Below are 26,099 nucleotides of genomic sequence, written 5' to 3' on the forward strand. Positions count from 1 at the left end.
CCCTGTTCTAGAGCGCACCAGTGCACCCTGGCGCATACTTTGTGAACCACTGCTTTAAGGGCTCAACCCCCCTGAGACAACTTCCTTCAGTTTACACACTTCCATATCCCTTATCTCATTTAATCACCCAAACACTTGTGTGAACTGAAACAAACAAACAAACAAACAGACAGACAAACTAATGGTGATACTGAGTCCAGGTGTTGGGAAGAAAGGTGTGAATCCATCCCTCCAGCCCTCCAGCACTGGCAGGGTGGCTAAGTGGATAGAGCGTCCTCCCTGCTCACTGAGGTCACTGGCTGGATCCCAGTCAGGGCACATATATGAGAAGCAACCAATGAGTGCTCAACTATGTAAATGAAACAACTAAGTAGAATAATGAGTTAATGCTTTTCTCTGTTTCTTTTTCTCTCAAATCAATGGGGAAAAAAATGTGGATCCATTCCAGCCTAGTGCGCTGTCCAGGCCACCATGCCATGTGCAGGAGCACTGTCCAGCTCAAATCTTGGGGGAAGGAACAGCATTTTCCTGGCGCCTGGTGAAGTGACATCAGTGACATTGTGTTGGACTATGGAGGGGGGGTGCTGCCCAGATAAGGTGTCACCATACCTCGTGGATCAGGCACGGCAGACCTCAAGAGTCTGGCCATGTATTATGAACCAGAGCCTGAATGCTCCTGCCTCCAGGGAACTGTCCCAGTGCTATTCCTTCCCTCTCTTATGCTCAAGCAGCTAAGAATTCTGTTAGCAGCAAGGTATAATAACAATAACACTGATGTCTCGGGCGACGTAGATTCAGAGCAGAAAGATGGCTAGAGCCTGAGGCAGCAGGTACTGCTGGCTGAGCAGGCACTCGCGTCGCAGAAAGGACGCGGCGAAAACCAATCTCACGATTTGTATATCCGGCCGGGGCCCTGCCGGGAGATAAATCTTCTACGGAGGGAAGTATTTAATACGCATTCAGCACTGTCGGAAGAAACTCCTTCCCGCCGGAGACGGTTTAGTTGGCGCGTGGGAGTTTTCACTTGGTACGCCTCCCAGCCCGCCGCCCGAAGGCAGGCAGGGCGTGCCGAACCGGTTGTCACATGCGAATTATAGTAGTATTTTGTTTGTTTCTGGAGGGTAGGGGGTGCTGTTAAGAATGAAAGAGACCTGGATTGGGAGCTAGGATCTGGCTCCCCCTCCGTCATTTTAGCACAAGATTCCTTCCTGACCTTGACTCGAGGCAAGTCGGGTCTAGGCCCCTCACTGGTTCAGAGTTTACGTGTTCAAAGAACGAGGATTTGGACTATGATCTTGTCTTTGCACAGCCAGGTGGCAAGTTTCACCTCCTCCCGCCCCGCAAAAAGCCATCCTCTGTTAGTAACCTTCAACGCCCGGCTGTTTTGGAGCTCCTCCCCTATGCTTTCTTTTCCTCTCGGGCTTTGGGGGGCGCTAAAAAGGCGAGAGGGTGGGCGGGGCTCCCCATCGCCCCTCCCACCTCCGCTGGTCCCGCCCCTCCCATAGTCCCCTCCGCGCCCCTCCGCCCTCGGCGCTGCGTTGAGGCAATCACGTGATTTCACATCCGGCGCGGGAGTCCCGAGCTCTCGGCGCGCGCTCCCTGTCCGCTCGCCGGCTGTCCCCACGGCGTGATCCGAGCGCCGCCGCGGAGGGGAGGGGGGATCGCTACGTCGCTGGCGGGGGGAGGCCGTTTCCAAGTGCAGACCGCCCCCTCCCCCGCCGCCTCCCCCTGCTGCCCTCCCTTGTTCTCGCTCTGCCAGGCTGCACGCCGCCGTCGCGGGCGCCGCAGAGGAGAGCTCGGACGCCCCTGAGCCCGGCTCGGCCCGGGTCCCGCCGCGGCGCCTCCCTCCCCTCACCCCGAGCCGCAGCGCGCGGCGGCGGCGGCGGCGGCGCCTCGAGCCCGAGCGACCCGCTGCCGCCGGCGCCCGCCGAGGGCGATGGGGCTGGGTTGAGGCGAGGCGGCGGCGGCGGCGACAGCGGCGGGCCCCGGCCCCCGGTGGCCACTGGCTGCTCGGGCCGGGAGGCCGCCGAGGAGACGGCGCAGCGGCGGCCGGTGAGTGCTGCGGGCTTTCTCTGGGAGCCGTAGGGCAGGGCGAGCGGAGCGTGGAGCGGTGGGTGGTGGTGATGAGGGAGGTTGGAGGAGGCGAAGGGCATTGTCAGGGTTGCGGGTTCCAGGTGATTTGACGGTCGGTTTCCTCGGGCCAGAATTGGGCATCACTTCTTGGGGAAGGTGTGTGTAGAGTCGGGCGGCGATCTCGAAGACCGCAGAATGTCCGCCTGGGACAGGTGAGGTGACAGGGAGGGATCCACGTTGTAGGTGTGAGGCCTGATTTGGACACGCTGCTGGGGGGAGGGCGAGCATGTCTCGGGGCTTGGAAGTGGGATGGGGCTCCAGCCCTTGTAGAAAGTTCGGGAGATGGTGTTGAAGGTAGAGGTGTTGGCAGGGCGCTTGATGGGTGTCTGCGGGTACTGACTGGAGGAATCTGGAGTTCGCCCTTAGTCACGGAGTAGCTACTTGCCAATCTCCGCGTTTTACAGATAAACGAAATGAGGCCCAGAGAGGAAAAATGACTTTTGATTTGCCTAAGGCCTCTCACTTTGACTCTCATGGCGAGGACTAGAAAAACCAGGCCCCTTTCCTCCAATACTTAGTGGCTGCTCTCTTTAGGACCTTTCTTTCTCTCTATTCCCTTCAAAAAGTTAGCTTCTGGATCTCCTTTTTGGGGGAACGGGATGATTTATGAATTGGATTGGTAATTGACAGTGGCTTCCCAGTTTTTAAAGGTTTTGTGACAGGTGTTTATCATTCCTCTTCCCGTAGGTCTGACAGGAACATCTTTGGATCTTGGTGTCTGGACATAGGAGGTATGAATCACATAATTAATTACTTTTAATCATCAGTGTCTTAGAGCTATATTTAGTGGTTATATTAGTGCAAAATGAATGGTAAACCTAGAAACAGAAACCAGTGTTTCCCACACATGGTTCTGAACCAAAGGAGAAGAACATTTGTGTATGTAATGACTATTTTAGGTCTGTGAGTCAGAAGTTAGAATTTTAAAATGCAGAACGTTAAAAGATTATTGCAAAATGAACACTGTCTTGTAAAAGCTTTGTTGCAAAAGTAAAGGTGTTCTAATTTGATTGTCTTTTGAAGGGTGATTACATAGTTAAAATGTTTTACCTTTGGTTATAATTAAGCCTCTCTACCAAGGCACCTGTATTCATTTTGTTTCACTAAGAATGTAAGTGGCATTCTTTTCTCAGGAGGCTGGTTGCCTGGCTGAATAGGCTACAGTTGCCAAAATAAATGTATGTGGGCACCCCATTCTGGTTTAGCAACCCTTTTTAAAGGCAAATCAGTTCCTGGAAGTTGTTTGAAATAGTATGCCTATTAATAATTGTTAAGGAAACTTACTTTTGCTACTGTCCTTCGTTTTGCAATAGATCCTTGAAATTTTTTTATGTCGTCCTTAGAACAACAAAGCTTGTTTTGGGTCAGGGGATTGGGTAGGAAAAGTGATGACACTAGTTGTCTCAATTTATAAATAAATAACAATATTAGGTAGCAGTTTATTTTGAAAATAAAGTTGAGAGTCTTCAATTTGATGTAGTGTTCAAATTATGTACACTACATAATTAGGAGGGCTAATTTTGTTCATGCCAACCAGGAAGCTTTATTTGGGGTACCTCTGGTAATTAAAAGTTTAATTTACAAATATTTTTAAGATAAATAGCATAAATTTCTACATAGGAAAATAATTTTACAGTAGTCAGAGCAAAGCTCTGTAAACCTGAATGTCTAAACAGTATCTTTTGTTGAGTTTTATACTTGGTTCTGCTTATTAGATATTAGAACTAATTTACTTCTGCTGGTTTAGTTAGCCTTTAATACTTACCTCATTTAGGTAATATTAGTTTTCCATCTATGTCATGTTTCAAGAATAAATTCTTACGTGGATAATAGGTGTGTTACTGGCAGCTATGGCATATTGTAGTAAAAAAAGCCTGCACTTGGGAATCAGACCTGAATTTGCTTTTTGACTTTTTACTAGTTTGACTTTGACCAATGCTAATTAATAGTTACTAAGTTAGCTTACTGTATACTTGGCTTTGAAGTTAATATATACTTGACATGAAGTGTTTAACTTAAACCTCATTTTACAGATGAGAAAACTGAGGTTCAGGGATGTTAAGTTGCCCAGTCACATACAGTTAACCTAGTAAACCTAGAAATAGATACCTCTGGTCACATACTATATTAGAGAGCTAGGATTCTGGCTGTCTTCAAAGTCCCTTATACTATAAGTTGCTTAACTTCTGTTTTTCTTCTTCCTTTTTTTTCAATTTACAAAGAATACTAATACTTACCTCAGAGTTTTGAGGATTAGCTGAGAACATATGTAAGAAAGTAGCACTCACTGTTCCTGTCACGTAATAAATAATTCCTTTTGCTTTTCCCTTCCATTTACTGAGTCAAGGTGTATCTGTATAGCATGGTGGTTTTGCACCCAGTGTGAATGTAAGGTTTTAAAATGTGAATGTACTTTATACCTGAGGTTAATAGCAGTCCTAGGAGATGGGCTATGGTTAGTGATATGAGGCTATCCTATGAAACTTTTTCTTTATTCTGTATTTTTTCTCTGATGGTCTGGGTGATAATGGAAATAAGAACTTCATGGTGGAAATGACAACAAGGTGGTTGTAATTTCTAAAATCTTGGAAGACAAGTTGAATTTCAAAATGATCTTGGTTACTTGGTTTATCTTAAGCTGGATTCTGTTCACAGGTATACTTGGTAATCTAAACTAACTACTGTCTATAAGTATTAAATGGGAGACCTTGTGAATGGATCATAAGGTGAACAGGAGTTAGCAGCTGATCACTTATTAAAGACAACCTCTTAAGACAATTTAGAGTGGTAAGCTAAAAGAAGATATGTACAGTATCTGACATCTACCTGACACATCATCAGAATGTTTATTTCAGCAATGGAATGTTTTCTGAATGTGCCATAAAGCTTCTTTGGTTAAATCTGGGTCCAAGAGATAGCTGACGGGATTTAGTCTTTGTTTTTAGAATGTAGGTAGTTTGAAATGAAACTAAGTATTCTATAGAGAGATTGTCTGTAGTCATCAAAACCATGTTTTCATGAACTCACCTGGCTAGTCCAGGAAACATGCAGGAAGAAAGGAAAGAGTTATTAGGTTCTTACTTGAATTTTGTTGATCATGTTTTGAGAGTAAAGAAATAAAAGCCCTGGCAGGGTGGTTCTGTTGGTTAGAGTGTATGCGGAAGCGTGGAGATTACTGGTAGATCCCAGGTCAGGGCGCATGTGGGAATAGATTGATGTCCCTTCCTCTCTCACTAAAATCAATCAATAAAAATTTTTTTAATAATAAAAAATAGAAATAAAAGAGAATCAGAATCAGGGCACATATTTTGAGATTTAGGTAAAAAAGTAGAAGGTTCTGGGCCTATTGAAAGAAAAAAGGATGGTATTTTTAAAAAGAATGCCCTAAAGTTAATGGTAATTAATAATTATAAAAGTTATGAGTTAAAAAACATTTGTATTAGTGATTAAAAATAGATGTAATGTGAAATGTCATGGAAAATGGTAATTGGAAAAAATGACCCCTGTTATAATAGTTAAGAATGATTTCATGGTAATCAGTAAGAAGGGGGAAAATGGAATGAAGGAAAGGGAGAGCTGTTCAGATCATCGAATGTCTGAGAGAGGAAAATTGAGGATGGGGATTGGTGAAAGTTCCATAGAGCACTTCTCCAGGGAGAATTGCCCAACACCAGATCTAGTAACATCTTTGACCCAAAGGCTCATATTGGGGCCTTCGCTAGGTCTGAGATGGTAAAACATTAACTCAAATAGCAAACTTTAAGACTGCCAGATTAAAAAAAGGATTTATGTGTTACATCTTCCTAAGGAAGTAGAGAAGCCATATTAGACCTATGGAAACAGAGTTCCTTCCAGACACGTTTCTTTCAAGGTACAGGTGAAAATGTATCTTTTTACCGCTTTCTGTCAACCAAAGGCCACGATACTAGTATAAACTGAGTGCAAGACTACCCTATGTTGGAAGTCTATTTATGTATGTGAGATGAGGTGAATTGAGTTGCAACTAATCTTTTAATCAAAATTCTTTCTTTTGTTGACTCTTTCACTTCTCTATATACCTCACTTTTAAATCACCTATTGGCATTCGAATACTAGTTAGATAAATTAAATTTCCAGGAAAAGTGAGTTAACTACGTTAACTGTGTAAAGTAGCATTTTCTGATTACATGATGTGGAACTTGCTAATGTCTGTGGAATCTTTCTCAGAAATTTTAAATAAAAATAATTATAACTATTGCATTATATGAAAGACAGTTCTAACCTCAATGATAAGTTAGATTAATTGACTCCTTTTTTTTCCAGCTTTTTTTTTTGACAAAAGAATTAGTGATTTGGACATTAAAGAGGTATGAGATTGCTGAATGGTCATAGGTAGGTCATAGACTAGGCATCCCCCCCCCTTTTTAATGTGCATGTGTGTGAGAGAGAGAGAGATAGGCAGGAAGGGAGAGAGATGAGAAGCATCAATTTGTAGTTGTGCTGCTTTAGTGTTTCAATGATTCCTTCTCATATGTGCCTAGACTGGGGGGCTCCAGCCAGGCCAATGACCCTTTGCTCAAGCCAATGACCAATGACCTTGGGCTTCAAGCCAGCGACCTTTGGGCTCATGCCAGCAGCCATGGGATCATGTCAACGATCTCACACTCAGGTTGGAGACGCCTGAGCTCAATGCGTCATGAGCCTGCATCCTGCATTTAAGCCAGTGACCTTAGGGTTTCAAACTTGGGACCTCAGCGACCCAGGTCAACACTTTGTTTACTGCGCCTCTACTGGTCAGGCAGACTAGTTCCTTCTTTTTACAGAAAAGGTAACATATCTGGAGAGGTAATTGGTGCTACTAAAATATCTGGGATTAGAAGCTTTCTCTTAGTTGGGTATTATTTTTTCTCTTGCCTTTATTTTGTACTCTATTAATGGCATGTCTCAAAACTCAATATGTATGTGTTTTATTTTTGCCTACTGAGAACCAACTTCTTTTTTTTTTTTTTTTTTTTTTAATCTTTCTGAAGCTGGAAACAGGGAGAGACAGTCAGACAGACTCCTGCATGCGCCTGACCGGGATCCACCCGGCACACCCACCAGGGGACGATGCTCTGCCCCTCCGGGGCACCGCTCTGCCGCAACCAGAGCCACTCCAGTGCCCGGGGCAGAGGCCAAGGAGCCATCCCCAGCACCTGGGCCATCTTTGCTCCGATGGAGCCTCGCCGTGGGAGGGGAAGAGAGAGACAGAGAGGAAGGAGAGGGGGAGGGGTAGAGAAGCAGACGGCGCTTCTCCTGTGTGCCCTGGCCGGGAATTGAACCCGGGACTTCTGCACGCCAGGCCGATGCTCTACCACTGAGCCAACCAGCCAGGGCCCCGAGAACCAACTTTTAAGGGTTGCTTTTGATTACTTAACAGACTTCTATTACATATTTAGTGTATTTTAAAATAAGTCATGGGCCTGACCAGGTGGTGGCGTAATGGATAGAGCATCGGTCTGGGATGCTGAGGACCTAGGTTCAAAACCCCGAGGTTGGCCCTGGCCGGATGGGTCAGCGGTAGAGCGTCGGCCTGGCGTGCAGGAGTCCTGGGTTCGATTCCTGGCCAGGGCACACAGGAGAAGTGCCCATCTGCTTCTCCACCCCTCCCCCTCTCCTTCCTCTCTGTCTCTCTCTTTCTCTCACACGTCCAAGGCTCCATTGGAGCAAGGTTGGCCCGGGCGCTGAGGATGGCTCTAGAATGCCTCTGGTTGCAACAGAGCAATGCCCCAGATGGGCAGAGCATCGCCCCCTGGTGGGCATGCCAGGTGGATCCCGGTCAGGCGCATGTGGGAGTCTGTCTGATTGCCTCCCCGTTTCCAACTTCAGAAAAATACGAAACAAACAAACAAACAACCCCCCCCCCCCGAGGTTGCCAGCTTGAGCGCGGGCTCATCTGGTTTGACAAAGGCTCACCAGCTAGAACCCAAATTTCTGGCTTGAGCAAGGGGTCACTTGATCTGCTATAGCTGCCCCCCCCCATCAAGGCACAAATGAGAGAAAAGCAATCAATGGCAACTAAGGTACTACAACAAAGAATTGATTTGATGCTTCTTATCTTCCTTCCTGTCTGTCTGTCCCTATCTGTCCCTCTCTCTTGTCTGTCAAAATAAATAAGTCATGGAATAGCTTCTGCGTGTCGCTGTTCTGTTTTTTTCTATTTTGATGGAATAGGTTGAAAAATACTTTAGTTTTTAACTTACTTTGATATTATGACAAATGATTGGGTTCCTAATTCTTTCTGATCTAAAGAGGTGAGTGGGGGCTTTGGACCTAACTTCTCACTTAAGGTAAGAATCTTGTCAAAATTACTCTTGAAACAGCCCTTTAGGAAGGCACCAGTTTGAAAAATAGTTAACTGATTATATTGTTTTTCAATTCCAATAGGCAGTTTTTCCTCTGGCTTTTAGAACAGGTTACTTTTTTTTGGTGAGCTATATTGTAATCAGCTGGGTAGGCTACAATTTGACAGGGACCAGGTTTTTAGGTAGGCTGAGGAACAGCACATTTATAGTCTCCACTGCATGTTTACTGTAGTTCAACGATGTAAGGAGGCATCCTGTCTCCAGTATTTAAAGTTTTTTTCCTCTCTTTTTTCCCTGTAGCACAGATAGTGAATGGGTGTAATTAAATATGTATGTGATATGATTCCACATTGTGAAAAATGGATAATGAAATTAGGTATTTATGGAAATCTGTCTCTCTAGGGTTATACCGAACAAAGAACCTAGCATAATTAAAAAGCTAAGGAATAAAATTGGGAATATTGGGGAACTGTTGATACTTTGTCTAATTCCAGGTTGATGTTCAGCTACTTGCAGTCTTTTTTTATTTTTCTGAAGCTGGAAACGGGGAGAGACAGTCAGACAGACTCCCGCATGCGCCCGACCGGGATCCACCTGGCATGCCCACCAGGGGCGAAGCTCTGCCCACCAGGGGGTGATGCTTTTCCCCTCCAGGGCGTCGCTCTGTTGAGACCAGAACCACTCTAGCGCCTGGGGCAGAGGCCATGGAGCCATCCCCAGCGCCCAGGCCATCTTTGCTCCAGTGGAGCCTCGCTGAGGGAGGGGAAAAGAGAGACAGAGAGGAAGGAAAGGGGGAGGGGTGGAGAAGCAAATGGGCGCCTCTCCCATGTGCCCTGGCCGGGAATCGAACCCGGGTCCCCCGCACGCCAGGCCAACGCTCTACTGCTGAGCCAACCGGCCAGGGCCACTTTCAGTCTTTTTAAGAGCTGTCTTCCTTACTGCTAGCAAAGTCTTCATTATTTTTAAAAAATCATGTAAGTTGTTAATGTTTTTCATGAAATTTAAAGTATCTGAATTTAAACATCATTTTTGAGATAACATAGTAAGAAAATACAAGTCATTTTTTTAGCAGGAGAGGCAGAGACAGAGAGAGGGACAAACAGACAGGAAGGAAGAGAGTTAAAAAGTATCAATTTTTTTTGTTGTGGCACATTTATTGTTCATTGATTGCTTTCTCATATGTGCCTTGACCGGGGCTACAGCAGAGCGAGTGACCCCTTGCTCAAGCCAGAGACCTTGGGCTCAAGCCAGCGACCTTTAGCTTCAGAAAGCTAGCAATCTTTGGGCTCAAGCCAGCGACCATGGGGGGGGGGGTCATGTCTATCATCCCATTCTCAAGCCAGTGACCCCGAGCTCAAGCTGGTGAGCCTGTGCTCAAACCGACAACCTTGGGGTTTCAAATCTGGGTCCTTTGCGTCCCAGGCCAATGGTCCAATCCACCACGCCACAGATTGATCAGGTAGGAAAATACCAATCTTCTTAAAAAAGATATTATGGTGGCTAAAGATGCTGTAGGAGAGGACTTGGTGGGTTAGTTAAAATGTAGGTTTAAGAGCCATTGACAGGTTATTTTGATTCCACCCTCATCACTTACTAGCTCTGCAGTTTGGATCAACTCAATATTTTTTTTAGGTTTTTTACTTGCTGAATAGAGATAATAAAACCTACTTAAGTATTGTGAGGATAAGAGGTTCAGTAAATGGTAATTAACTATTTGTTGATAATGTTTAACATATTATTCAAAACAAATTGTGTGTATGAGAGACAGTGTGAGGGGATGTGATTGAGGATTGCCTTTTTTTTTTAAATGTGTAATTCAGTAGGATTTTATGTGCCTTATTTTTATTTAAAAATAATGATTAATGAAATGTGTCTATATCTTTCCTTTAAAAAGAAGACTTGAAATTTTATTTTACTTCTGTGGCTTTTAGATTTTCTTTAAATGTGGGTTACAGGTTTTTCATAGACCAAAGATTTTTTCATTCATCCCTAGATTTTGCTTTAGCTTCTTAAACCATCAATTTTTAAAAGCTCATTTATAATTAATTTTTGTTTATGATTTCCTAATGTTTCTCTCTCTCTCTCTCTCTTTTTTCTTGTATTTTTCTGAAGTGAGAAATGGGGAGGCAGAGATAGGCTCACACACAACCCGGATCCACCCAGCATGCCCACTAGGGGGAGATGATCTGTCCATCTGGGGCATTGTTTGGTTGCAACCGGAGCCATTCTAGCGACCTGAGGTGGAGGCAATGGAGCTGTCCTCAGCACCCAGGCCAACTTTGCTCCTGTGGAGCCTTGGCTGTGGGAGGGGAAGAGAAAGGTAGAGAGAAAGGAGAGGAGGAAGGTTGGAGAGGCAGATGGGTGCTTCTCCTGTGTGACCTGACTGGGAATCAAACCTGGAACATCTATACACCAGGCGGATGCTCTACCACTGAACCAAGTGGCCAGGGCCCTAATATTTCTCTTTAAAAATGATTTTTTCTGGCCCTGGCTGGTTGGCTCAGTGGTAGAGCGTCGGCCTAGCGTGCAGGAGTCCCGGGTTCGATTCCCGGCCAGGGCACACAGGAGAAGTGCCCATCTGCTTCTCCACCCCTCCCCCTCTCTTTCCTCTCTGTCTCTCTCTTCCCCTCCTGCAGCCAAGGCTCCATTGGAGCAAAGTTGGCCCAGGCGCTGAGGATGGCTCCATGGCCTCTGCCTCAGGTGCTAGAATGGCTCTGGTTGCAACAGAGCGACGCCCCAGATGGGCAGAGCATTGCCCCCTGGTGGGCGTGCCGGGTGGATCCCGGTCGGGTGCATGAGGGAGTCTGTCTGACTGCCTCCCCGTTTCCAACTTCAGAAAAATACAAAAAAAAAAAAATTTTTTTTTAAATTTTATTTATTCATTTTTAGAGAGGATAGAGAGAGAGGGAGAGAGAGAAACAGAGAGAAGGGGGGAGGAGCAGGAAGCATCAACTCCCATATGTGCCTTGACCAGGCAAGCCCAGGGTTTTGAACCCGCAACCTCAGCATTTACAGGTCGACACTTTATCCACTGCACCACCACAGGTCAGGCAAAAAATTCTTTTTTCTTATATTTTCCCAAGCACATGAGATAGAATTCTTATTTACATGCCAACTGTAATAATATAATTTAGTTTACTAAATAAAGTATGAAGTACTACAGGTAAGTTGCTTACTATTGTCTGGAGCACTTAATTATTTGAAAGACGAGAATAACCTAGCAAATTCTTAGTTGAAATAAATTTTTATTTCATGGATCCTTTTGATACGAAAATATACTTTTTAAATAGTTATCACCACTGCGTTAGAGTCAGTTGATGAATAATTTTGAGCCCAGCCCTTCATTGGTTGTTTTCTATTCAGTTTTTGATAAGAATAGAATAAATTGCTTCATTTAGTTAGGTTCAAAAGCCCCTTAATGTGTTGTTTTCCCTGAATCCTTTCTTGTCTCTGGTGCAGCCCATTGAGACTGACCCTCATGTTTTCATTAAAAGTTGTGGCAACTACCAATTATTTTAGTGCATAAGGGTTGTTTGTGATCTTATAGGTAGTAGGAAAGGAGGCTTGGTTAGTGCCTCTTGATTATTCATTTAGGATTGTATTGGCACATTTAACTGTTCAATACTATTTCTGTATGTGCTAAACACAGGGCTAGATTCTGGGTATGTGTTGATGAATGAGTTCAGTTACTATTACTATGGTTAGCACAGCACCCAAATTCACTGATTAAAAAAAATCTTTTGGCCTGACCTGTGGTGGCGCAGTGGATAAAACGTCGACCTGGAAATGCTGAGGTCGCCGGTTCGAAACCCTGGGCTTGCCTGGTCAAGGCACATATGGGAGTTGATGCTTCCAGCTCCTCCCCCCTTCTCTCTCTCTCTCTGTCTCTCTCTCTTCCTCTCTCTGTCCTCTCTAAAAATGAATAAATAAATAAAAAATTAAAAAAAAAACAGCTAAAAAAAAATCTTTTAACAGTAGATTACAGAATGACTACAGAAAGTGAGAAAGTTCAGATTTCTATAATGGTTATACCATGAGAAAGGCCAGCAATTTAAAATGCTGTTTTTGTTTTTAAGAGAGACAGGCAGACAGAGACAGACAGGAAGGGAAAGAGATGAGAAGCATCAGCTCTTAGTTGCAGCACTTCAGTTCCCTGATTGCTTTCTCATAGGAGCCAATGACCTCTTGTTAAAGCTCGTGACTTTGGGCTTCAAGCCGCTGACTATGGGGGTCATGTCTATGATCCCACGCTCAAGCCGAATGAGCCTGTGCTCGAGGTGGTGACCTTTGGGTTTTGAACCTGGGTCCTCAAGAGTCCCAGGCTGACACTCTATCCACTGTGCCCACCACCTGGTCTGGCTAAAGTGCTGTATTTTTTAAGTATTTGTTAAATGCAGATGTTAAGGGCTTTGTACTTCCTTCCTATGCTGAATCAACATGAGTGGGTTTCAAATTGGGAAAAAGAAATAAAGTGGAACAAAAGACTAATTCACATAATTTTAAAAAGTTGATCTAAGTGCCTATCAGTTTTAAGTGTAAATTTGTAGAATTGTAATTTTTGTACAGAATAGTTTCCTAGTGATTTTGTGCCTTGTGTTTGGGTCTTTATGATGTCTGAGAATGAAATGTGAAACACTCTGTAGAATATATCATGAGTAAAACTAATTTTTCTTTCTTGCAAACATAATCCTGAAGTGAACTGTGATGGGTATTAAAAAAAATTAAATTTTTGGTTTGCTATTAATAAGAAAAATGAACATCTCTGGGATCTTTGTGTAACTCCTTAACATACTGAAGACATAGAAGTATAATTCTCCTGAAAGTTTTCTTTTGTTCCTTTCTCTTTTATTCTTTTCTACTCTTTCCTGTCCCCCATTTCTCACCCCACCATCTACTCATCCTGGCCCTTTCTACCCTGCTGCTCTCTTTGTTACTTATTTATTTACACTATTACTTTTTGTTTCAATATGCAACTGTTAGTGTAATCTTTTTGAATAGTTTAATCAGCAATTTTTTTATAGTAATATGCTTTTTTTCCCCTTTTTTTTCTTTTTTTTTTTTTAAAGATTTTTAGAAAGGGAAGAGAGAGAGAGAGAAAGAGAGAGAGAGAAGGGAGGTGGAGCAGGAAGCATCAACTCCCATATGTGCCTTGACCAGGCAAGCCCAGGGTTTCAAACGGGCGACCTCAGCATTCCAGGCTGATGCTTTATCCACTGCTCCACCACAGGTCAGGCCTTAATCAGCAATTTAAACACCATGCATACTACCAATAATGCATTTTACTCAGCTGAAATAGACAATATTATGAACAGTTGAGACCAACTTTGAGCTTGTGCATCAAGCACGCAGTGACCACAGCATCAGGATGGTCACCTGCCAATAGCAACAATAGCTTCATCTAAGGTTCATCCTGTTTTTAGCTGTGCTAAAATATGAAAGTATGAATCTTAGAATTAGTGAATATTTAAGTTTCAAAGACCATCTTTTAAATTGCTCTTTGAAATGCCAAGTTGCTAGGGATTTGGATTAATAGCATTACAGTTTAGAACAAGGGTCCCCAAACTACGGCCCGGGGGCCACATGCGGCCCCCTGAGGCCATTTATCCGGCCCCCCGCTGCACTTCTGGAAGGGGCACCTCTTTCATTGGTGGTCAATGAAAGGAGCACATTGACCATCTCATTAGCCAAAAGCAGGCCCATAGTTCCCATTGAAATACTGGTCAGTTTCTTGATTTAAATTTTCTTGTTTTTTATTTTAAATATTGTATTTGTTCCCGTTTTGTTTTTTACTTTAAAATAAGATATGTGCAGTGTGCATAGGGATTTGTTCATAGTTTTTTTTATAGTCCGGCCCTCCAATGGTCTGAGGGACAGTGAACTGGCCCCCTGTGTAAAAAGTTTGGGGACCCCTGGTTTAGAAGAAACCATCACTAATTTGCATTAGAATGGGACAAATATTTATTTATTAATTATTATTTTTTAAAACTTCATCTTACCTCTGAACTTAAAAGTGTAACTTTTAGTTTGAAGAGTTAGGCTCACTTAGCAATTTGGTTTCTTATACAAGCTGTTATTAGAACTCTTAATTTGCCCATTCCTATTGTATTAGATTCCCATTACACACAGTTTCTTTTGTGCTTGTTTGAAAATACTCTTGTTTCAACTAGATAATTTTCCTTGTAAGAATCCACTGTTGCCCTCAAAGAAAAAAAGCACAATACTTTTACTTACTTCATAAGTCTAACAATACAGAGGAATTTGAAGAAATGGTTAATGGTAACACACATGTATAGGTACAAGTGATAGGAATTTCTAATTGGGATTATTGGATCAAAGTATGTGCGGGTCTTAAATTTTAGTTTACTATTAGTTGGTTTTCTCAAAAGGTAGTTTTATTGATTTTAGAGAGAGGTGGAGTAGGGAAGAGAGAGAGAGAGAGAGAAAGAAACACTGATTTGTGTTCCACGTATGCATTCATTGGTTGATTTTTATGTGTGTCCTGATCCAGGATTGAACCTGTAACCTTGGCATATTGGGATGATGCTGTAACCAGCTGAGCTACCACTAAGGGCAAAAACAGTAGTACCCTCTTAACTACAACATATAAGGGTGCTCCTTTCCTTTCTTTCTTTCTCCCTTTCTCTCTCTCCCTTTCTCTCCCCCCTCCCCTCCCTTCCCCTCCCCCTCCTCTTCTCTTTTCTTCTTTGTGAGCCATGGGCAAGTAATGTTTTACTGTGCAATTTTGTACTTTACCTCATCTTGTTTTCTTAAAGGTTCATGTGCTTTTTAGTTATTACTGTCCTTCCCTCCTCCACAATATTTCAGATCTCTAAATTCTAGTTTCAGACAATTGTGAATTTGGGAGTAATCTATAGTATAAAGGGAATAGTAATGTACCTGCCTTCTACTACCCTCTCCCTATTATCATTTGTTTTGTATTTATTGCATGTCTCATATTCCTGTTGAGACACATGAAACTAAGGCTCTATTACATAGGAAGCTACTGCTTTCCCATATTACTACCTCCAATGATACTAAAAAAAAAAAAATCTGTAACTTGTTATTCATAATTACTGTTGAGCCGTTCCTCTGACAAGTTGTAAGAACTGTCAGCCTCCTTCCTTACCAATGTTGGACCGTCACCTAGTGGTGGAAGAGTGCAACAGCAGACTATATACAAAGGCAATACTTCTAGGTCAAAAACTCAGGGTTGGGCTGCATCATATGAATTATTATTTTAGTGAAGGAGTTGAAACCAAGACAATTGAAGGAATTTGCAAATAGTTCATGTTGAATAGTCATTTAAGGACAAATTAAAGCTGACTCTTGAGTTCTTTGCTTTTTACATTTGTTTTTGCTTTGTATTATTTATTTTGGGGTAAAGTTGTATATCTCCTACTGTTCCTAATGTTAATGAATATGGCATATGTGTTTATTTAGTGTTTATATATATAGTTTGATAAAATAATTTCAAATTTGCTGCTATTATACTTGTATTGCTGGCTCATATATCTCCTCAGTAGAGCCAAAATGTGAAGGGGATTTAAAAAAATATAAACAGCTAGCTGTAGCTTACTAGAAATGTACTTGTTAAAGGAGCCTTCAAAATGACTCCTTGCCAGGGTGATCAGTTTGTAAGTTAATATAAATGTCTAATCACTATGTTGTACACCTGAAACTAATCTAATATTGTGTATCAGCTGTAATTTAAAAATTCTTAAACTATTTTAAAAATGACTGCTTGCTTGGGTTAAAGTAACTTAATTTTAAGAGTGAGAGTCAGAGAATGTGGAGAATAGTCTGACTAGAGCACCATGAGTTTCCTACAGGTTCGGACCCAGGGTTGGCCGTTCATTGTAGAATTAGCAGTTTATACGTAGGCTCAGTCTTTCTTTTTGCAACTCTTTTAAAATATTATTTCACATAGACAGTAAAAGCATTCAGAAAGCACGAAAGTTTCTTCCTTACATCTATCCAAACACTTTCACCACAGGTAGCTGTTACAATGCTTGATGTTCTTAATATTGATTCTATGACAGATAATTGCGTTATCTTTCCTAATTATAACGTATTTTTTATAACTATCACATTGTTTTGTAACATACAAAAAAGTATAATTGCACAAAGACTGCACTTCACCAGTGTAAATACAGTCTTGCTTTGGTGTATGTTGGATACAATGGTCTTCCGTAAGCCTAAACACAGAAACAAAAGCATGCATTATAAGAGAAAGTTCGAGATGGGAAGTGATAAAATGGGTATTGAGTGGAGCTTTGTTAAAATTTAGCTGGGATCCTTGTAAAATTTCCATGTATTCATTAAATTATATTATGTCATTCTTATTGTTAGGACCAGACTTGTAGTAGTAGCTTTTGCCCTCATAAAGAGTTGTCACAATTTGGTTCCTGTAGTTGGGAGACTTGAGGCTTTTTCCTACTCTTTTAATACAAATATGTGTATAGATATTAAAATTGGAGTAGTTCAATGAACAGGGGAAGGATTTTAAATGTATTAAGTCACCTTTATTTCAACTGTAAATGTGGAACAGCTTTTGAATTGCAAGGGGTCATCTTAGTTGCTGGGTATGCTTCAAGTTTGACAGTAAAATAATACTGAAGATGCTGGCTGTGCCATTTATTACTTCAGGATCTTTAAAAAACACCTTTTGCTGAGTGGTCCTCACAAGATGGGTTTATCAAATTTTTATTTTAAATGGGTAGGTTTGCTTAATTCTCAGGAAAATACTATAGAATCACCAAAGTGGAAGGATTCATTCTTTTTCAACTATAAGTGGTAGCACAAACATCTTAGTTCAGTTTTTATTTTTACAACTCTGGAGGTATGTGTTACAAACTATAAAAAATGTCACTTGAGAATTCCTTGTGTACTAACTTATTTACTATAGTTTTTGAAGTTTGAATCAATAAAGTTTTTTTTAATATCAGTCTTGCTGAAGTTGGCAAATACTGACTGAAGTAAATTAAAATGTATTATTATTCAGAATTGTTTTGCTTGAAGTTTTACATCATTCTGTAAATCACCTTGTGCAATTACTTATTTTGGAATACTTGGCACACATGTCGAATATCCTTAAAGAAAACCCTCCATGCACATGTTATTATACCATTTGTACAGCTAATGAGAAATTCACATTCTGAAGCAAAGATGGCTTATCAGTTTGGGGATTTTGATGCCTGTTGAGGTCAACTTACCTTGTTTTAGGAAATGAGATGTGACTGTTGTCCTAGATTAAAGATGTACTTTAAATGGTTCCTAGTAATTATATAAAGTGAAAAATAAGTAGTCTTTAAAAAATTAGTATTAGATTTAGATTTATTTTTGATAGGTTCACTTTTTTCTGTGTTGCTGTGTTCACTCACAAAAATTCAAGTTCATTGTAAATTCAAGGAAGGGTTTGGTTAAGCACAATAGCCTATAAGCTCCTTGCTATTTAGATAACATCAAGGCTCAGGCATGCACTGTGGAATTGGGACTTCAGTGTGGTTAGCTCAGTATGATTTATTCAACTAATAGGAGCTCTAACCAGTGGTAGTCAGATGGCAGACGGGTGTATCTTCTGAAAATCCATTTAAAATTAGTGAATTTAAAAAAAAAATCTAAATTTTAACATCTTATTTTGGAAGCAGTTCAAAAATAACCAAAACAAATATTTGGCAGAAAATTTTTATTTGAATGGATTTTCATGCTTAGTTTTATTACTTTGTTTTCATTATTAAGAGCCAGCTGTTGAAAGCTCTGCTAGTATCAGCAATTGGAAGGAATGATATAGTACTATTGGTAAGAAAAATTTCATGCTTTTTATGATCTAGAAATTAATTTGATTAAAAATGTGTTTCAGCAAACCACCAAAGTTATACTTTTGTAAGTTAAATGGATTTTAGAAGTTTGATATTAATGCTTCAAATGTCTAGTAGTTTTAAATGTATTTTGATATTTATAAGCAATATGTTTTAAAATGTGTTTATATAGATTTTTATTTCTTTTGAAGTCAGATATATTAAAGGATTTCTATTTAGGTATGTTTTTTAAAATTTAAATATGCATTTACAATAAGTATGTTTTAAATGTAAACTTGAAATTGTTGTTTCATTGGATTTTACTGAAAGTTTATGTGAAAAGTGGATTCTTGATAATTTCCAATGAGGTATAATATGTTTAAAGAGAATAATAATTAGTGGTTTTTAGAGGAACTTTTTATTTAAATTATTTTTAATATTTCAACTTTGGTAAAATTTATTAAAAGTTAAGAATTTTGTTTAAAAAAAGGGAAGCTAAGTTTTGAAGAAGTAACACTTGTAAAAAGAGTAAGGAGATAATTTGGTAAAGAATTGTGTATTTTAAACTATGAAAATAGATTGTTATAGGCAGTGCACCATGTATAATTGGTCATTTAAAAACATTGCATTGGGTTTTTTTGTTTGTTTTGGCCAATTTTTTAACTCTAGAAGATGAGATTATAGGTTAAGGTGAACTCTTGTCAAGAGATATCGGAAGTTTTAAATAGTTGCAAATACATGGACTAAGTGAAAACATTAAATTTTAATGGTAATTTTTTTTCTAAAATTATGAAAAGCATGCTTATTTCTCTACTAATGCATTCTACAGTGAAAAATTGGGATTTACAAAAGTGGGGAAACACATCTATATTTCTAGGCAATGGATAAAAAATGAATAAAGAACAGTTAGGTTCAAAACCTAGCAGTATGAGTTTATTGATAATAGGTTGAGTTAGTTGATTTTGGACTTACAGAGGCAGAGCTCTTAAGTTTTATGGCCTTTGGTACTAGGAATCAAAAATTTCTTCATTTTAAAAGCTTCAGTTGGGTATTTTTATTGTTTTAAAGTAATTTACATTATGGCTAATTTTTACATTCTGAAAAGTAGATTAGTATAATGAACTCTCATGTACCTATTTCTCAGCTTTTAACTTGGCTTTAGCAGTATTAACTTATGGCCATCCCCTGACCAACAATGATAAGTTTTTAAGTTAATTTTTTAAATTTAGAAGTAAGTTTAAACCTGCAGAAAAGTTGGTATATTGATGTATAGTTGTTCGTTACATTCCTTAATTATCCTTCTGATATCTGCAGAATCTGTAGTGATGTCTCCTGTCTTATTCTAATTGGTAATTTGTGTCTCTCCCCTACCCTCTTCTCTTTGAGTCAAACTAGAAGTTAGAAATAATCAATTTTATTGACTTCAAAGAATCAGCTTTGGTTTCATTGGTTTATTTTGTTTCTTATTGCATTGATTTCTATTCTGAATTTTATCATTTCCTCTTAGTGTTTTCTACCTGCTTAAGATAGAAGCTGAGGTCATGAGTTGGGACCTTTCCTTGCAGGTACTGGAATGTAGTGCTGTAATTTGTCTAAATATGATACTATTTTAGTGACATCCCACAGATTTCATTTGTTTTTAAAATTCTATTTTATATTTTTTATAAGAGAACATTTATTTAGAAAGTTACAGAGGTAGAAGTGAGCAGTAAAGAAATAGGCTCAGAAAACAAGTTACAGAGGCAAAAGAAGGGGCCCTTGGAGCTTAAGAGAGAAAAGGGTAGAGGTAATGTGCCTGGGTGGGGAAAGGCCATGCTTCTGAGAGGGAGGAGGCTTCCCCACGAATTATAATATGATACATCTTCATTTTTATTCAGCTTAGAATACTTTGTTAAACAGACTATTTTTACGATATCTAAATCTACTTTTCAGTGATCGGTTCCCATCATCCAGCTTAGAATACTTTGTATTTTCCCCATTGACTTCTTTGACTTATGTATTTTTAGAAGTATATTATTTTGTTTCCAAATAGTAAGCCTTTTCTACTAACGTTTCTGTTACTGGTTTCTAATTTAATTTCATTGTATTCAGAACATTCTTTGTATAACTTGAAACATTTCATGTCCCAGAATGTGGTCTTTCTTGGTAAATGTTCTGTGTACACATTAAAAGAATGTATGTTTTCTTTTTAATTTTTTTTTAAATTTAATTTAATTTTATTCATTTTTAGAGAGGAGAGAGAGAAGGAGAGAGAGAAACAGAGAGGGAGAGAGAAGAGAGAGAGAAGGGGGAGGAGCTGGAAGCATCAACTCCCATTTGTGCCTTGACCAGGCAAGCCCAGGGTTTCGACCCGGCGACCTCAGCATTTCCAGGTCAACGCTTTATCCACTGTGCCCCCACAGGTCAGGCCAAGAATGTATGTTTTCTGTAGTTGTTCTATAAAGTACCAATTGGGACCAATTGATTATGTTGTTCAGCTCGTCTATGTTCTCTTTTTTTTTAATTTAATTTTATTTATTTTTTTACAGAGACAGAGAGTCAGAGAGAGGGATAGATAGGGACAGACAGACAGGAACGCAGAGAGATGAGAAGCAGCAATCATCAGTTTTTTGTTGCAAAACCTTAGTTGTTCATTGATTGCTTTCTCACATGTGCCTTGACCGTGGGGCTACAGCAGACCGAGTAACCCCTTGCTCAAGCCAGCGACCTTGGGTCCAAGCTAGTGAGCTTTTTGCTCAAACCAGATGAGCCCATGCTCAAGCTGGCGACCTCAGGGTCTCGAACCTGGGTCCTCTGTGTCCCAGTCCAACACTCTATCCACTGCGCCACCACCTAGTCAGACTCTTCTATGTGCTGATTAGTATTTTTTAATCTACTTGTTCTGTCTCAGGAGTGGTGTTGAAATGAACTCTCCAACAGTAATTGTGAATTTCTCTATCTCCTTCTGTTGTATCAGTTTCTGCTTTGTGTATTTTGAAGGTGTGTTAAATACATATGTATTTAGAATTATTATATTATTTTCATGAAATGACCCCTTTGTCATTGTGAAATGGCTTTATCCTTGGTAATGTTCTTTGCTTTGAAATCTGCTTTGTTTGATATTAATACATTTACTCAAGTTTTATTTTAAATAACTTTTGCATGGTCTATCTTCTTTCCTTTTACTTTAACCCACTTGTGCCTTTAATATTTAAATTGCATGTAGTTTCCTATAGTCTTTTCAAAAATACAGCCACAATCTCTGCCTTTTAATTGATGTTTAGACCATTTTTATTTAATGTGATTATTGATATGGTTAGGCTTTAATCAGTCATCTTGCTATTTGGTTTTAATTTATCTCTTATTTATTTTATTTTGCTTTTCACATCACGGGAGTATTTTTTATGGTTCAAGTTTAAACCCTTTGTTGATTTTTTTTTTTTTTGTATTTTTCCGAAGGTGGAAACGGGGAGGCAGTCAGACAGACTCTCGCATGCGCCCGACCAGGATCCACCCAGCATGCCCATCTGGGGCATTGCTCTGTTGCAACCAGAGCCATTCTAGCACCTGAGGCAGAGGCCATGGAGCCATCCTCAGCGCCCGGGCCAACTTTGCTCCAGTAGAGCCTTGGCTGTGGGAGGGGAAGAGAGAGACAGAGAGGAAAGAGAGGGGGAGGGGTGGAGAAGCAGATGGGCGCTTCTCCTGTGTGCCCTGGCCGGGAATAGAACCTGGGACTCCTGCATGCCAGGCCGACGCTCTACCACTGAGCCAACCGGCCATAGCCCCTTTGTTGATTTTTTAGCTATGACTTTTATTTTAGTGATTATTTGTAGAGTTTACAATATATTTCTCTAACTTATTACAGTTTACCTTTAAGTGATATTATACTACTTCATGTATAGTATAAGAATCTTACTAAGTAGACTTCCATTTCTCCTTGTTCTTTGTGTTTGTTATGCGTATTTATCCATATAGTTACCATTTCCAGTGTTCTTCATTCCTTTGTGTAGATGTATATTTCCATCAGTTATTTTTTTTTTTTTTTACTGCCTAAGGATTTTTTTATAATTGAGAGAGAAGGAGGGAGGAAGAGAGAAAGGGACAGACAGGAAGGGAGAGAGATAAGATTTTTATTTTTAAGTGAGAGAGAGAAAGGGAGAGAGGAAGGAAGGGAGGGACAGACAGACAAGAAGGGAGAGAGATGAGAAGCATTAACTAATAGTTGTGGCACTTTAGTTATTCACTAATTTCTTTCCCATATGTGCTTTGACCAGGGGGCTCCAACTGAGCAGGTGACCCCTTGCTCAAGTCAGCAACCTTGGGCTTCAAGCCAGCGACTTTTGGACTGAAGCCAGCAACCATAGGGTCATGTCTATGAGCTCATGCTTAATCCAGTGACCCTGAGCTCAAGCTGGTAAACCAGCTCTTGAGCTGGCAGTCTAGGGGTTTGAACCAGGGTCCTCAGCATCCCAGGTTGACACTCTGTCCACTGTGCCATCACCTACCTGGTCAGGCAACCTAAGGACTTTTTAAAACATTTTTAAATGGTGTAGGTTTGCTGATGGTGAATATTTTCAGCTTTATTTTACCTTTGAATGTGGAAGATATTTTTGATTGGTATTGAATTCTCTGCATAGTTTTTTTTTCCCCTCAGCACTTCAAAGATACTATTCTGTCTTCTCATCTGCATTATTTTTTAACCAGAAATCTGATATACTTATATGTAACATGCCATTTTTGCTGGCTCCTTTCAAGATTTTTTTTATCATTTGTTTTATACAGTTTGATGATGGCATGCTTTGGTATAAGTTCTTAATGTTTCTTTGCTTAGTGTTAGTTGGACTTATTGGATCTGTGGGCTTATGTACGTTTTTCCATTATATAATAAATTTTTTTCTTTTGGTCTCTCCCATGCTGTATGTATATTAGATTGCCTGAAGTTGTCTCACAGCTTATTGATGGTGGTGGTGGTAGTGGTGGTGTGTGTTTGTTTCCTAGTGTTTTTCCTTTTCATTTTTATTTTGAATATTCTATTACTGTGCTTTCAAGTTCATTGATTTTTCTTCTGCAGTTTCAGACCTCTTATTAATTTCACCTAGTGTACTTTTTATGTGACACATTGTATTTTTTATACAGTTTTGGTTTTTTTTTAATGTCTACTTAACATGCTCTGTTTTTCTTGGATTTTAAACATATAGACTATAATTACAGCAGCTGTTTTAATGTCCTCGTCTACTGATTCTATTATCTGTCACTTCTGGTTTCTTTTTTATTGACTGATTTTTCTTATTATGGGTTGTATTTTCTTTCTTCTTTGCATGCCTGTTAAGTTTATTTGAATGTCAAACATTGTGACTTTTTGGGACTAAATATTTTGTATTCCTAAAGATCTTGAACTTTATATTCTGTGAAGCAGGTCAGTTACTTAGAAACAATTTTCTTCTTTTTCTTTCTTTCTTTTTTTTTTTTGAGAGAGAATAAGAGAGAGGGCGGGAAGCATCAACTTTTACTTGCTTTCCCTTTAGTTGTACATTGAACTTCTTTTTTTCTTTTTAAATTATTTATTTATTTATTTATTTATTTATTTATTTTCTACAGAGACAGAGAGTGAGCCAGAGAGAGGGATAGACAGGGACAAAGAGAGATGAGAAGCATCAATCATTAGTTATTCATTGCGCGTTGCAACACCTTAGTTGTTCACTGATTGCTTTCTCATATGTGCCTCGACCACAGGCCTTCAGCAGACCGAGTAACCCCTTGCTGGATCCAGCGACCTTGGGTTCAAGCTGATGGGCTTTTCCTCAAACCAGATGAGCCCACACTCAAGCTGGCGACCTCGGGGTCTCGAACCCCAGTCCTCTGCATCCCAGTCCGACGCTCCATCCACTGCGCCACCGCCTGGTCAGGCTACATTGAACTTCTTATATGTGCTTTGACCGAGGCTGTGCCAGTGTTCCCTTGATCAAGCTGGCAAGCTTTGGGATCATGTGGACAAATGATCCCCTGCTCAAGTCAGCAACCCCACACAGATGAACCTGCGCTCAGAGCCAGTGACCTCAGGGTTTTGAGTTGACAATCTCAATACTCTAGGTTGATGTTTTCTTTTTTTTTGTTTTTTTTATAAATAAATTTTTATTAATTTTAATGGGGTGACATCAATAAATCAGGGTACATATATTCAAAGAAAACATGTCCAGGTTGTCATTCAGTTCTGCTGCATACCCATCACCCAAAGTCAGATTGTCCTCCGTCACCTTCTATCTAGTTTTCCTTGTTCCCCCCCCATAACCACCACACTCTTGTCTATGCCTTTTAGTCTCATTTTTATGTCCCACCAATGTGTGGAATCATTCAGTTCTTGTTTTTTTTTCTGATTTGCTTATTTCACTCCATATAATGTTACCAAGATTCCACCATTTTGTTGTAAATGATCCGATGTCATCATTTCTTATGGCTGAGTAGTATACCATAGTGTATATGTGCCACATCTTCTTTATCCAGCCTTCTATATATATACTTTTTACAGTGATTAAAGCCTTTAAGTAAACTCTTGGCCAATACAACAAGAATCCATAAAAAAGTAGTGTCCTTAACATGTTCACCAAGTCCAAGTTGACACCAACACCATTCCAAATCCCTGCAAATGCAAACCAACCCCAGTTCAGTCCGTTAGGAGCTATCACAAAGAGCAAGAGTCCAGAAAAAGGTCCACATCCAGGAAAAGTCCGCATAGCACTGGAATTGTTGTCACAATTCTATACTTTGCAGCTCACGTCCAAGTCCCAATGACCGCTGCTTCTAGCTAGTAATGATTCAGGTAGACTGGAAAAGCCATCTGCAGCATGTGTGGAGATGGAGCCTCAGTTCTCCTCTGCCTGGAGAGATGAGACCAGGGTGCTTTTCCCTGGAGCTCTGCGAATGTGGCGTGGTAAAGAGAACCTTGGGATACACTAAGCTGGGTGGCAAAGGTAAATTCACAATAGAAGTTGGCAAAAGGGGGGAGAGAGCTCTAAATTAGGAGTAGGTCCCAGCCTGAAATATGAGTGGGGCATTGAGATAGGAGGAATAAAGGAAACACTATATATTAAACAAAGCAGCAGAAAATAGGACTATCAACACCCACAACGGAGATCTTCGAGGGAAGAATAAAAAACCTGTGACTATTCAGGCAAGACATAGTTAAGTGGCCCTTGTGCAAATGAGATCAGTTTACCTGCTTCTTGGAAGAAATACCCTAGGCTCGTCCACAGTGTCGTAGATGGGGCCGAGGCCCTGGGCACCTGAACCCTTCAGTGGCAAACTCCAGCATTCTGGGCAAGGTTAGGTCATAGGTGGCTGGAGCAGGGCTGGAAGAGACTGAACCCTCCCTTAGAGGAGCAAGGGGGAAGCCTACCTTCCAGTGTCCCTTTTTCCTCATAGCAAAGGCATGTAAGCCTGGCAGGCTTTAGCTCAATGACCTTTTCACTATTGAAGCAGGACCCAGATGGATTCCTATGAGACCCCTTTGGGGCGTTGGAGCCTTTAAGGGCATATCCTAAAAACTGGTAGTTCACCTTATCTCTATTGGGCTTTTTCTGCCTCTAGGTACCTTAAAAGCCATGCTCAGAAGATCTTGCTGAGGGGTTTGAGGATCCCCATCCGCCTATATAAACCTTTTCCGTATTTCTGGAGCTATTTGGAAAAAGACAAACAGTGTTATTAGCTGGATTAAATAAAAGAAGGTAGAAGTTTGCAGGAGAAGAAGATTTGGTGTCTTCTGTTCATCAGCATTCAAAAGAAATTTAAAATTTTTAAGTAAAAAGCATGATATGGTAGACCCATAGGAGTTCCAGGATATGACTCCCCCCTTTTAAATTTTTTAAATTGA

The 26,099-nt window shown here is 40.4% G+C and overlaps 1 protein-coding gene across 3 annotated transcripts in view; it reads left to right on the plus strand.

Annotated features, from left to right (window-relative positions):
• The first annotated feature begins 1,956 nt into the window (after positions 1–1,956).
• Positions 1,957–26,099, plus strand: part of ATP13A3 (ATPase 13A3) — an 89,634-nt gene continuing 65,491 nt past the window's right edge. The window contains exons 1-3 of one of the 3 annotated variants that reach the window (XM_066241763.1): positions 1,982–2,052; positions 2,821–2,864; positions 20,484–20,655. The gene's annotated coding sequence lies outside the window, so the exon portion shown is untranslated. Of the gene's footprint in view, positions 2,053–2,227; positions 2,286–2,820; positions 2,865–20,483; positions 20,656–26,099 lie in introns of those variants that run through there. The other 2 variants (XM_066241761.1, XM_066241762.1) reach the window with 2 other exon arrangements.

The sequence above is a fragment of the Saccopteryx bilineata genome, chromosome 8 (assembly GCF_036850765.1).
Source record: "Saccopteryx bilineata isolate mSacBil1 chromosome 8, mSacBil1_pri_phased_curated, whole genome shotgun sequence".
Taxonomy (NCBI): domain Eukaryota; kingdom Metazoa; phylum Chordata; class Mammalia; order Chiroptera; family Emballonuridae; genus Saccopteryx; species Saccopteryx bilineata.